Here is a 13,671-nt window from a genome sequence, read left to right as displayed (position 1 = left end):
AGTAAATATTGGAGTTGATATCAAGAAAAGCTGTCACCCTATAGAGTTAAAAAAAACATGAGTGCAGCAAAAATCAGACAGGCTGTCAATATACAAAAATCTAGTGCAAAAGAAGGAATTCTCAAAAAAATCTGAAAGTGAAGAGATTGGAAATGAAGCAAAAAACAGAAAATTGATTGGTAAGTTTATTCAAATTTTGTACTTATAATCATGAAGCAATGGGCCATTTTTGAGAATTTTGAATCTCTAGTTATATTTTTGGGGGTAAATTTAGATGACAATGAAATGAAAAAACATTTGCTAACTTGTGGTAAGAATGCCACATATTTATCCCACATTTCAGTTCAAAACATTTATCTTTGAAAATACCAAAATTCCGTTGTTTTCAGGAAAATCCTAAATTTTACTTTGATTACGCAATATATATTTAGTATTAATTTGTGTTCAGTTTCGAAATCCAATTCTAAAATAACTTTATTAAAAATAAAATTCTTTTATATTTTTATTTCTTTCGAAGATCTTGATTTCCTTACATGCGCCATGGTAAATTAATTTTTCGCATTTTTGATGTTGACTGTACCTTGTTAAGTGGCAAACAAATAAAATTTCTTTATATATTTATTAACATCATTAAATTGCCAAGTTTTAAACGAAATACCTACTCTGTAAGAACATCAAATGTCAAAAAATTTAACACTGAATGCTGGTGCAGTGTTATTTTGGGTTTTAATTACTTTTAAGTTTTTCAAACACATACATTCTTCTATGTTAAGAAATACTAGTCGACCCGTGCGGAACTCCGCACTGTACTTCGAATCGTTTCATAGGGCATTTCGCTCTTATTTCAAAGAAAGAATATTATGAAGAAAAACCGAAAAAAGTAAGCGCACAAGAGAAGGCATGTAATTTGAAGACATCAGTAGCAAAACCTCGTTAAATACAACGTTGTGATAATTTGATCATCGCTCCCCTTTTGGTTGTACGTATTTTCAATGCAAATATAAATATCATTAAAAGTGTGGCTGAGTGACACGTGAAAAATCAGTAATTTTGCATGTGAAAAAACAGGTTGTGGCAAATACAGTTCTGCCCATGTGAGCATCTGACGGAAAAAAAAGAAACATTAAAGAGATATTTAGTGGCACGGATTCGAACTGGCGCCATTCTGATTAACAGTACGATGCTCCAACAAACCTAGTAACTGTGCCTTCCTTTTCGAATGCTATTCATTGAAGGAATGCGTTATAAAACACGGTAAAAAAGTTTTTCACCGAAAAAAATATAATAAGATCATGCGTCTATGTTTTGTCATTAGCCAGCATGATACGATTTAAAATTATTCGTAAAACATGGAATTTGATTAAACAATGAGGAAGATCTCACGTAGCGATTGAAACAAACATTCTAGAGAAGTAATAAATTCAGTTGAAAAAATAAGTGTTTTTATTTTTGAATATTCAACAATTTCCCATAGTAGGCTTGTTTAACCTGTATGGCTTAAAATCCCGCACTTTTTTTTTTTTTTTAATAGAACACTTAAAATTCAAAACCAAAACCAGTTGAACTGAGTCCGTTTTTTAAGTGTAATTTTTCGAACGTAGACAAAATGTTTTTTTTTTTTCAACGAAAGCAGAGGAGTAGAAAATGATTTCTTACTAATGAAGTTGATAATAATTTTAATGTTTTATATCATATTCAAATAAATAATTAAAGGTTTACTGGGTGAATCTCGTAATTTCAATTTGGCGTAGTATTGCTTTCATTTGTACAAAAGGTCGAACACTTCTATTAGAAAAATCTACATTTCAGCATACAATGAAAATGTTTTTCTGCACAAAAAGGATTTCTTTGAGGTAAATCTAACACTTTTTTATGCTTAAATTATGCTTACTGGTCTGGACGGAGTCAAAGCTTTAAAAAAAAAGGAAGAACACCCTTCGATTAACAGTCAACGTATCTGAATGATAACTGTAGCCTGCATAAAGGAGTCGAAACACCAAATAGCATTCCCACTGCATTTATTTTATTACGTCTGTTATCTGTTGTATGTTATGAGTATATGTAATGCGTAATATTACTGTAAATTTGCTATTATGTCGGACAGCCCGAACTGGCCCGAAGTTCAGACAGTTTATAGCCGAATGCTCTACCGGGAAAAAAAAACACAGGTAATTTTAAATTTTTTTTCTTGCCGAGAAGTGTTTTTATTCTTGATTTTTTTTTTTTAATTTGTTATCGCAGGCTGTTTGAACCGTTATGACTTAGATGGCAGCACATGTTCATCATTTAACAGCACGGTTAAAATACAAAATAATTTGAACTAAGTTCCTTTTTAAGAGAAGCTTTTCAAATGTAGTAAAAATGTGATACGCTATTTGTTTTTTTGCAAAAAGAAGAAAAATATATATATTACCCTTTAAATTGAGGTAGTATTTTTTTATTTGTACAAAGAGTCAAAAACTCATTAGAAGAATCTATATTTCAACATACGATTTATTATATTTTACTGAACAAAAAACAATTCCAATGTAGTCTGAAATCTTAAACCTGATACTTATATTTCTGCTTACATTATGCTTTAATTTTCTTCCCGGAGCAAAAGCTTAAAAAAAAAAAAAAAAAAAAAAAACTTACAATTGATTATCAATTTAGCTCCGTGTCACATCAAGTTTTCATAACAGCTAAGAGCGTTTCAACCTCTTGTATTCCCTCATTTTCGTTATTCATTGTTCATGTAATACGCGATAGTTTTCTAATTTTTTGATGCAGATTGTCCGGACGTGGGCCCGAACACGCAGTCTCCTGGTTGCCAGTCGTACGCTCTGCCGATCAAGCTATCAAGCTCTGTCGGTAGCAGTGCAAGTTAAAGTTATAAATTTACCGAAAACCTCATTCTGGTTCTTTAAAACAGGTTTTTTGCCCGAAAAAACAATTTTAAGACCGTGGGTCTATTTTTCGTCAGTAGCCTGCATGATAAGCTTTAAAATAAGGTGTAAATCGAAAAAAATCGATCAAGAATTGAGGAAAATCTCGCGTAGAAACCAAAAACAGGCTACAGAAATAATATATAAGGATGTGATATCGTTGAGTCCGTTCATATTGTATTTAGTGGGAGTTATCATTACATTCAGCAGCATGTGCAATTTTCATTGATCTAAAAGTATTTGAGAGGGGCAAACAGTAAATCTGTTGTGAGACTTTCACCTTAAGAAAGTGTGCCTTGCATATGTCTATTTGTAAAAAACAATAAATGTAATGTGTGTCAAATTACGAATAAAATGTTAAGGGTCTTACTTCCCCACTCCCCCTGCGCATTTTCTCTAGACAGCTTTCAGGTATTCTTCAAGAACTTGCAATCACCCCTGAAACCTGCCCAATGCTTTTCTATAATGATACGACAGCTAAAAATGCTTTTATATAATCTTTTCCAAGAAAAAAATCACAAGAAGTTCTTTTTTACAAAAATAAAGAAAATTCACAAAAATATTTTGCTTTTTCACAAAAATAAAGAAAATTTACAAAAATATTTTGCTTTTTCACAAAATGGGGACCCAAAAAATAAAACCTGGATCGACCCCTGTTATGTATACAACTCAATTTCAAAAATCTTAGCTTACTTTAGTAAAAAACAGCATTGAAATTCCTAAACAATTATTAATTTCAAAATGTATATGTATATGGTTTTAAAGTAAAACAGTTTTAAAGTCTGAAAAGCAACCCTTCGTGTAATCTGAAGTGATGGCGAATAATACCATGGCAAAAAAACAAATTTGATTTTCAGTCAAAATTCAATTTTAGCAATTAAATTAAAAACGCCAAGTGATAACTTTTAAGATTTTTTCAACATTAATTTAAAAAACAAAGATTTTTTCTCGTGATAACAGTATGCTAATTATTTCAAGACAATAAGCAAAGGCAAGGGAGCAAAGTCATTAATGACGGCTTCCTCTTTGCCTGTAGGGTTGTTTATTTTTAAATGGAATGCGTGGAAGAAAAATTCAAGCAAGGTAAAATAAACAACTTTACAGACACAGAAGTAATCTTAGGAAGCTCATCCTAAGATTGAATACTTTGACCTCGAGGAAAAACGATGCATAAATATGCGGCACTGTGTAATCTCACCTCAGTAATTCAACTTTTTTAAAACAAATAACTGGCGGAAAACTCGTAGGGAAACAAAGTACTTCATTTTTTTTTCCTTCTTTGATCAATTTTCCCTGAATTTTTATTTTTTTTTCAAAATTCCCTGACATTTCCCTGATCTGTCGCCACCCTGAATAAGTTTTTACTTTGTTATGAAACTTAGTTTCAAAATAACACGGTCCACATCCCTTGATTTACATTATTTCTAAGTCTTGTATAACACAGTTTCGATATATCACGGAAAAAGGTTTCAATATACAGTAAAAAACCTTTTATCCGGGAACCAAAAAACCGGGAAACCAGAAAACCGGCAACTTTTGCCCGGTTTTCCCGCTATTTTTTAAAAATAAGCAGTTTTGGCAATTTTCGAAAAATTGAGCATTTTTTTTTTAATACAAAAAAGAATATGAGTAATTTCTCAATAAAACCATGTTACCCAAGTATAACTCGGGAAAATGTTTGCAAACACAAACTTCAATTGGTTATACTTTATGAGTAGCAACTCTGAAATTTTCGTCTTTTATTCTTCTAACTGAAAAGGGTCGCATTAATTTCTAAATAATTTCTAAACAATTCTTATTTAATGCAGTATTTTATTGAATGGCCTTTAATTTAAGGCGTTTAGCCGAAGTGACGTCGCGAAAGTGCGGGAAACGCCGAAAACTAGATTCGCGAATTTTTCGGATAGTTAGTTGATCGTGAAATCTAGAAATCCATTAAACGCAAGACTAATAAGACTGCAAGAACTCATAAATCAAATTTCTGTTCATATTAACGAAATACAAAAGCATTAGTTATCCATACACTATAGTAGAAAAATCGCACATTTAGGTTTAAAAATTTATTTTTTGCATTTCCCTTCATTTTCTGTCGTTTTATAGCATCGACAAGTGGTGAATTTTTTTTTCTTTTCTAAACAGAATGTGAGGGTCTCAGGTATTATGAATAACTTAAGTTTTTTGGTGTTTAAATTATTCTCTCACTATTAGTTTTTTAATATTTCGTTATTTAAAGGCATTTCTGAACTGTTTTCTTCTTATTTTAATATGCATAACTATGTATTAAAGAATTACAAAGAATCGGCCAATAGCGCTTTTTAGCGATCCAGAAAACCGGGAAATTCAGATATCCGGGATAGCGATGGTCCCGAACTTCCCGGATAATTGGTTCTCTACTGTAACACGATACAAATTAACCTGATTTTTCTCATGCACATATATAATTAGTATTAAAGATAAGTATAAATGCAATTTTAAAAAATGTCTCGTATAACACGGTTTTGATACTATGCGGAACAAATTAACAGTGTTATACGAGGGACACCCATATCATGTCCTATGTTTCTCCCCCCCTCCCATTTTGTGTAATATGTTACACGTAATTGATGGTAAGTAAAGGGTATCATATTTCTGTCTAGATGGCTCAAATTATGTTTATAAAATGCTTCAAAATGTTGAAATTAAAGTTTTCAACCCTCTTTCAGGGAACACATTTGATTTATGACTTAAATGAAATCAGACTTGGATTTTTTTGCAAAAGAAAATCAAACCCCACTTTTTGAGCAAATATACAAATTTATTGCTCACATATGTGGTTTTTAGCCTACTTTCCCAGTAAAAGTCAGAAAAAGAAGAAAAAAGCATGAAAGAAGGCTCAATGCATCTTAAAAATATCGCGAAAAACAAAAAAATGTCAAAAATAATTAAATAAATATCGAAAAATTAAAAATTGGAAAGTTGGTTATTGAGATGAGGGAAAATGTCTGTCTGTCCCCCCCCCCCCCAATAACTTTTGAATGAATAGTGCGATTCTGAAAAACTTTTTTTTGTTCGAAAGATCTCGGCGAGGACACCTCATTCCCATATTTTACTTTTTGATTTGAACTATTTTTTGTTCAATTTTGTGTTGGCTATTGAAAAAATTATTGATTCCCATGCAAATTCGTTATTGCACGTCGGCTGGGTGCGGGCTGACGCGATTGACGTCATCGCCAATCGGCGATCGGCACGTGCCGAGTCGACGTGCATAAGACACGTGCATTGAGATGGAATGAGGTGGTGTTTGGAATGAATGAGTGAGTGAGGGTGACTATCAAGTTGATAGATAGAGATCGTTTTTGTTTTTAAGCGATTCTGTTTTTATTTTATTTTCCTGTAAATAGTTATGATTAAGTGTTCAAATAAACGACGAGTTTTTAAACATTAGTTTTCCTTTCAAAAAAAACTGCTACATGGGCATAGGCGGATTTACGGGGGTGCCAGGGGGTGCGCCGCACCCCCAACATTTTTGGTTGGGTTTTGAAAGAAAATTAGTTTAGTATATTTCACTCAGAAACGCAGTTGGGGGAAAAAAATCATAGCTGCTATACTAGTAAATTTACTTAAATCCAGTGTATCACCACACGTCCCTAGTGAAAGAAAAACATAACTGTGCTCATATTAAGAATTAAAGTAAATTTATCCATTTGGAGGAAAAAAAACCTAATAAATAATTTCATGCAAATAAAGAAACTTCTCAAAGAATTTATTGTTCAGTGCCGTGTTATTGTGTAGAATAATTGCATGTTCTGCAATTGGGTATTTATTCATATATCAATACAAATTCTTCTATTTTAAAACAACAATGGCTAAAAAAAAAACATAGCTATTGCAAGAAACTTGATCAATAAAATCTACACCGAAATCAACCGAAAATCAAAAATTTTAAGGTAAAATATCAAAATTTTTTGAAGGAGGACTACCGGACAATTTACTGCAGTTGTGCATCCAGGGAGGAACGGGCACAAAACTGGTGACCCTCCCCACAAAATGCTGAGTAGAAGTTTTTACAAAAATATTCTGTATTATTGAAGAGAAGAAAAGATCTCATTTTGGGAAAACGCAGTTATTTTACGGAAAAAAAAAGAATGTTGGGAAAAAAATCTTAATTTCTCTAAGAAATATTGACATATAAATTTTTCAACAGCTTTAGATTATTGGCGGCGAATTGTGTGCCTTCTCGCACAATCCTCTTTCTTTCATATCTCCCCCTCCCTTTTTTTTTATATTTTTTTTTTTTCGATTTCGTTTTCATTTTATCTATTAGTCCTCAAAATGTTTCTTCTCCAAATCTTGGGCTTCACTTTCGTAAAATTTCCAAGGAAGATCTTCTAATCACCTAAATACATCGAAAATCGTTTAAAATTTCGTTTTTGGAGCTTCAGTTTTGAAAAACTGCAGTGTCCCTTACGTTACCAAATATGGTCTTACACTCATGTGTTTAAGACTTTAATTTTGGAAAATATTCGAACAAGGGCCTTTGATCCCATTTTCTCTATTATCATCAAAGAATGTTAATATATTTTTGTTTTGAAAACTACTATTTCGAAACATTTAAGTGGGAGAATCCTTTTTTTTAATACCATGGATTATTGCAGAAGAACTTTATTTTTTGGACTTCAATTTCGAAAATTTTCCAGGGGAGAGCTCCAGAACACCCTGTTCGGTAACAGCATCAAAAATTGTCCTCCGTAGTATTTTTGGAACTTCAATTATGAAAAGTTTAAGAGGTAGCGTGGGGGAGGGGGTTACGTATTTCTATCTGCTTTTCAAAAATTCGATTGGAGACAGTCTATGAGTCTCATTCATAACCCAAACTATAAATATGGACTACAACCACATTTATAAGACTAAAATTTCTAAAAATAGCCTTGGAGCCACACGTACCTTTCTTGCCTCTAAAATATCACCAAGAACTGTAAAACTGCGTTTTCAAAACTACTATTTCAAATTTTTTTGGGGCGTGAATCCCATTCCAAACCAGTAGCTAGATTCACCCATTGCTTCTAATATCGACTTTCGTTTAAGCCTTTTTCTGCAGTTTAAAACGTTAAGAATTGCCCATCCCCTAATCTTACTAAATATGGTTTACATCGCGTTTTTTAGACTTAAAAGTGTGTCCCTCCCTAAAATTATTTTCTGATTTCGCCACTGCGTTGTTATTCCGGAAATAGCCCCCCACCCCCTCCTCAGATCACTGTTATTGTTGCACCCCCAAATATTTCGGCCTAAATCCGCCTATGTACATGGGCTTAGAACGTTGGGAAAGTTCAGGAAAGGAATTTTTTTTATGTCAACAGGTTATGGGCCGTGCCCATGTTGCAATATTTCATTTTGAGAGATATATCGGCTTCGGGGGCCGTAAGGACTGAAAAATCTTATGAGCTTTTTAAAGTCTGAAGATTTTCAAGTTTAAGTTAGAAATTTTGAACATTGCTTTACAGCCATGGCTTTGCTCCCCGAAGGTTTTGAACTGCTCAGCAAAAAGAACTGGGATAGATGGAAAATAGATGTTAAGGTATTACTTCTCGATAAAGGATGTTGGAAATTTATTGAAGGGAAAGTAGTCGCTTTAGATGAAAAGGCAACTAGTCGTGAGCGTAGCGAATTTCTCCTGTTGCAGGATCGAGCTTACACCACACTTTATTATGCTATAAAGCCTGAGTTCAGACCACTCATTCAGGACACATCAGATGGCAAGAAAGCATGGGAGATTCTGCAAGCTCAGTTTGAACCAAAAACGCGAGCGAGAGTTATACAACTTTTGGATGAATTCTTTAATATCCGTTACAAAGATAACGAAGAAATGGGTCTTTTTATAGCTAGAGTTAAATTAGCTGTGAAGAAATTGTATGACGCGGGGCCATAGTTTAGATTCGCTTTTTCAAGGTTTCCAAGTTATTAGGCATTTACCGCCGGAATATACCGGTATAATCCAACTAATTTACCGTTGGAGTGATGAAGATTTTGACATCAACAAGATTGCTGAGGAGCTGGTAAAAGAAGAAAGTAGACTGAAACAGGTAAAAGCCGACAATGAAAAACCTGAGGTGAGTGCTTTCAATATTACTAATAGAAGCAAGAAGACAGGAAAAGTAGTAGAAAACAAAGGAAATGCTAAATTTGTTAAAAATACGAAGGATAGAAAGTTAATAGGACCGTGTCATAGATGTCATCAATACGGACATTTGATCGCGCAATGTAAAAGTAACGTAAATCGTAATAACTTTTCGAACTTCAATGATAAATATTCGATGTTAGTTGAGAGTTACATTTTGACCTCTGAATCAGGAGCAGGTAAAGATTGTAATAGGAATCAGTTTCACTGGATTTTTGATTGTGCGGCAACAACGCATTTTTGTAATAACAAGAACTTAATGAAAAATTTTGAAGAAATTTCCGATGTAAATATGGCTTTGGCAGTGGGAAATGCTAATAGTAAAGTTTTGGGAAGAGGAACTGTGAGATTTGCTGTAAAAATGAACGGGAAAGTTAATTGGATAGAGTTAACTAACGTTTTATACAACCCAAACATGAGAAGAAATTTAATCTCCGGTGCACGTTTAGAAGCAGCCGGTGCACATTTTGTTGGTAGTAAAGGAAAAATTTGCGTGTTCTTCAATAATTGGCGAAAGCTATTTTATGCACGGAGAGAAGAGGGTTTATACTATGTAGAACCGTTTGCGTACGATACTGCAGAAAATAAACAAGTAGAAAGCGGATTCAACGTAAATGCCGGTACTGTTAAACAAATGCAATTTGTAGAAAATAAACAAACGGAAGTCGGATTTAACGTAACTGCTGGAACTGTTAAACAAAATCAACTCTCTAACCTTTGGCATAGGAGATTTTGTCACATAAATTATGATTACATCCGAGATACTAGTAAAAATCAAAGCGTGAATGGTCTTCCAAAAATAGAAAAACCAGACGAAAAATGTGAAGTTTGCATTCTAGCTAAGTCAACTAGGATTTCTTTTAAATCAAATCCTAAGACCTCAAATTCTGCACTACAGTTAGTTTTTATGGACGTTTGTGGTCCTCTACCAACGCCATCAAAAAGTGGGAGTAGATATTTTCTTTCGATAATTGATGATTTTAGTCGTTTCGTGACTGTTTACACTTTAAAACGAAAAGATGAAGTTTTAAGCAAATTCATCCACTATCATAAGAAAATGGAAAGAATAACGGGAAAGAAACTTGTTAGCATTCGTACAGACAACGGGGGCGAATTTTGCAATGAAGAGTTTGAACGGTATTTAAGTTCTTACGGTATTCAAGCCCAAAGAACAAATGCTTATACACCAGAGGAAAACGGGATTTGCGAACGTTTCAACAAGACAGCTTTAGACGGGATAAAAGCAATGCTAAAAGACGCGAAAATGAACAATGAATGGTGGGCAGAAGCGTTATATTGTTTCACTTTCACTTGGAATCGAATTTGTCATAAAACAACCAAAACCCCTTTTGAAATGTTTTTCGGCAGAAAACCCTCGGTAGTATTCCTAAAAGCTTTCGGAAGCAAAGCTTTCGTTAATGTTCCAAAGCAACGGAGAAATAAATTCGAAATGCGTGCAGTGGAGGGAATAATGATAGGATATGCGATAAATACCAGAGGATATAGAATTTGGTTAAATAACGAGCAAAAAGTAATTGAAACTTGTAATGTTAAGTTTAATGAAAATAAGAATGCAGTGGAAGAACTCCTGGACCCAATAGAAAAACCTAAAAAACGAACTCAATACTCGGAATTCCATTATGAGTTAGATGAGGAAGAAAGCGCGCAAAATCGCGATGAAGGTGGAACATCTAGTGAAGATTCAACTGAGAAAGTTTCCGTAGAAAACGGATCTGAATTTGCGAAAAGCGCGTCAGAATTGAATTGGGTTAGAAATGCAGTGCCGAGACCAGACGGGACGCGAAATGACATTTATTATTTCTTAGAGGGAACGAAACAAAGATTTAGATCATGTATTGATATAGAAAAATATTGCAAAAGTAAAAATTTAAAATTCGAAAAACAGCTGTTTGATTTCAGCGGAAAGAATGTTTTTTCGGGAAAGATTAAATTTGCAAATGATACGGAACGCGAAACTGAAAAAAATGAAGCGAACATTGTTGAGGTGAAAATTCCGACAAGTTTCAAGGACGCTATAGAATCAGAAAATGCTCAAGATTGGATCGAATCCATGAACGACGAGTTAAATACGATGAAAGAAAGAAAAGTTTTTGAGTTAGTTGAGAGACCGCCGAACAAAACTATACTAGGAAATAGATGGGTATACAGCGTAAAAAGGGATGTAAATAATCGAATTTCAAGATTCAAATCGAGGTTGGTAATTTTAGGTTATCAACAAAGGAGAGAAGATTTTGACGCTATTTTTTGCCCAGTAGTCAATTTTTCAATTATTAGACTATTTTTTTGTATTTTGGTTTGTTTTTATAGTTGGAAAAATTGTCAAGTAGACATAAAAAACGCTTATTTATATGCCGAATTAAAGGAAAGTATATATATGCACCAACCCGTAGGTTTTTGTAAAGATAAAAATAAAGTTTGTCTTCTGAAAAAGTCAATCTACGGACTACATCAAAGCGGAAGAAACTGGTATATAGAAATCGAGAAAGCATTAAAAAATATTAATTTCATTAAAGTAGAATGGTGTAATTGCGTTTTTAAAGGACGAAATACCATCCTATTACTCTACGTAGATGATATCGTAATATTCGGAAAGGAAAACCAGTATATAGATGAAGTCATAAAAAGTCTGCGAAAAATTTTCGATCTGAAAGTCCTCGGAGAAACGAGAAAATTGTTAGGGATCGAATTTTGTCAAGATCATAAAAATTTGTATTTGCATCAACAAAGTTACATAGAAGAAATTTGTGAAAAATTTAAAGAATATAAAATCCCGATAACTTCTTTATCCATAGTAAAGGGAACTGTTATTTCAAAATTAGATTGCCCAAGTTCGAAGTGTGAAATAGAAGAAATGGAAAGAATTCCCTATCGAAGTTTGCTCAGTAGTTTAGCATTTTTAGCAAACCGCACTCGCCCCGACATAACCTACGCGGTAAATGTTTTATCGCAAGTGCAGGAAAATCCCGGAATCAAACACTGGGAAATACTACTTAAGCTTCTAGGTTACGTTAGGTCTACCAAAGAATATAAGCTGAACTTGTCCAAAGTGCGAAACATTGAAATGAAAAGTTTTTCAGATGCCGACTACGCTGCAAGTAGGGACGACAGAGTTTCATTGGGAGGAATGATAATTTTTATCGACGAAGTTCCTATTGTGTGGAAAACAACGAAGCAAAAATGTGTGAGTCTGTCCTCGATGGAATCTGAATATATCGCACTAGCTGACGCGGCGAAAGAGTCTGTGTGGCTGAAAAATGTACTAGCGGATAAAAATTTGAACTTCAGTCTTGGAGATTGTACTATATTTTGCGACAACAAATCGGCAATTGATTTCACGAAATCAAGTGTAGAAAATGCGCGAACGAAACATATAGACGTTAGATACCATTTCATTCGCAATTTAGTAAATGATGAAATTTTCAATTTGAAATTTGTTTCTGGGAAAGAAAATGTTGCAGATTTGTTTACGAAGCCACCTACTAGATTGGAGTTGAAGAAATTTTGTGATCAAGTATTTGTTTGAATGTGCTTTCTTTTGGAAAGAATGACTTTTCCTGACTTTACGTTTTGACCAGCGAGATGCTGTGTGATTTTTTGAGATTCATTGACTTTGAACTTTTTGACTTTATTTCAAAGTGAACTTATTGAGCTTTAGTTATGCTAAACTTTTTACTTATTAGATTTTCTTCAAATTTCAAATTTTTTTGATTTAATACTGGTGATATTTATGTATTGTGTTTTTGAAATGTTAGTTACATTTGCAATTGATGTTTTTGATGTTGTGAAAGTGATAGTATGTTTGAAGAGTGATTTGCACGGGAAGGGGGCCGATGTTGGCTATTGAAAAAATTATTGATTCCCATGCAAATTCGTTATTGCACGTCGGCTGGGTGCGGGCTGACGCGATTGACGTCATCGCCAATCGGCGATCGGCACGTGCCGAGTCGACGTGCATAAGACACGTGCATTGAGATGGAATGAGGTGGTGTTTGGAATGAATGAGTGAGTGAGGGTGACTATCAAGTTGATAGATAGAGATCGTTTTTGTTTTTAAGCGATTCTGTTTTTATTTTATTTTCCTGTAAATAGTTATGATTAAGTGTTCAAATAAACGACGAGTTTTTAAACATTAGTTTTCCTTTCAAAAACAACTGCTACATGGGCTTAGAACGTTGGGAAAGTTCAGGAAAGGAATTTTTTTTATGTCAACATTTTGAACAGTTCAAAAAAACTTAACATTAGCGCCTACAGGGAAATTCAAGGCAATTCCGAACTGTGAGGCGAATTTGCTTCAAACAAACTTTGCAGGAAAAAGCTTCTGATGAAAAACTTGTATGTAAAATATCTTTTTGATTTGAACAATTTTCCGTTCAATTTTGAACAGTTCAAATCCCTTAACAATAGCGCCTACGGGGAAACTGAAAATCAACTAGATTCTGTATTTGAAGACGGATTTACTTCAAACAAATTTTGTTGGAAATAACTCTTGACGCCAAACTCCAGAGTTCCACTCCGAGAATTTAGGGGCATTTGACTCTGACTCCCCGACTTTGACGCTTTGGCAAAAATTTA

At 33.7% G+C, this 13,671-nt stretch overlaps 1 protein-coding gene across 1 annotated transcript in view; it reads right to left on the bottom strand.

Annotated features, from left to right (window-relative positions):
- LOC129225649 (nuclear pore complex protein Nup153-like) overlaps positions 1–13,671 on the bottom strand; it is a 115,222-nt gene that overhangs the window by 39,226 nt on the left and 62,325 nt on the right. The window lies entirely within an intron of this gene.

The sequence above is a fragment of the Uloborus diversus genome, chromosome 7, assembly GCF_026930045.1.
Source record: "Uloborus diversus isolate 005 chromosome 7, Udiv.v.3.1, whole genome shotgun sequence".
Taxonomy (NCBI): Eukaryota; Metazoa; Arthropoda; class Arachnida; order Araneae; family Uloboridae; genus Uloborus; species Uloborus diversus.
Note: the sequence above shows the minus strand (reverse complement) of the source record. Positions and strands in the feature narration are given on the sequence as shown.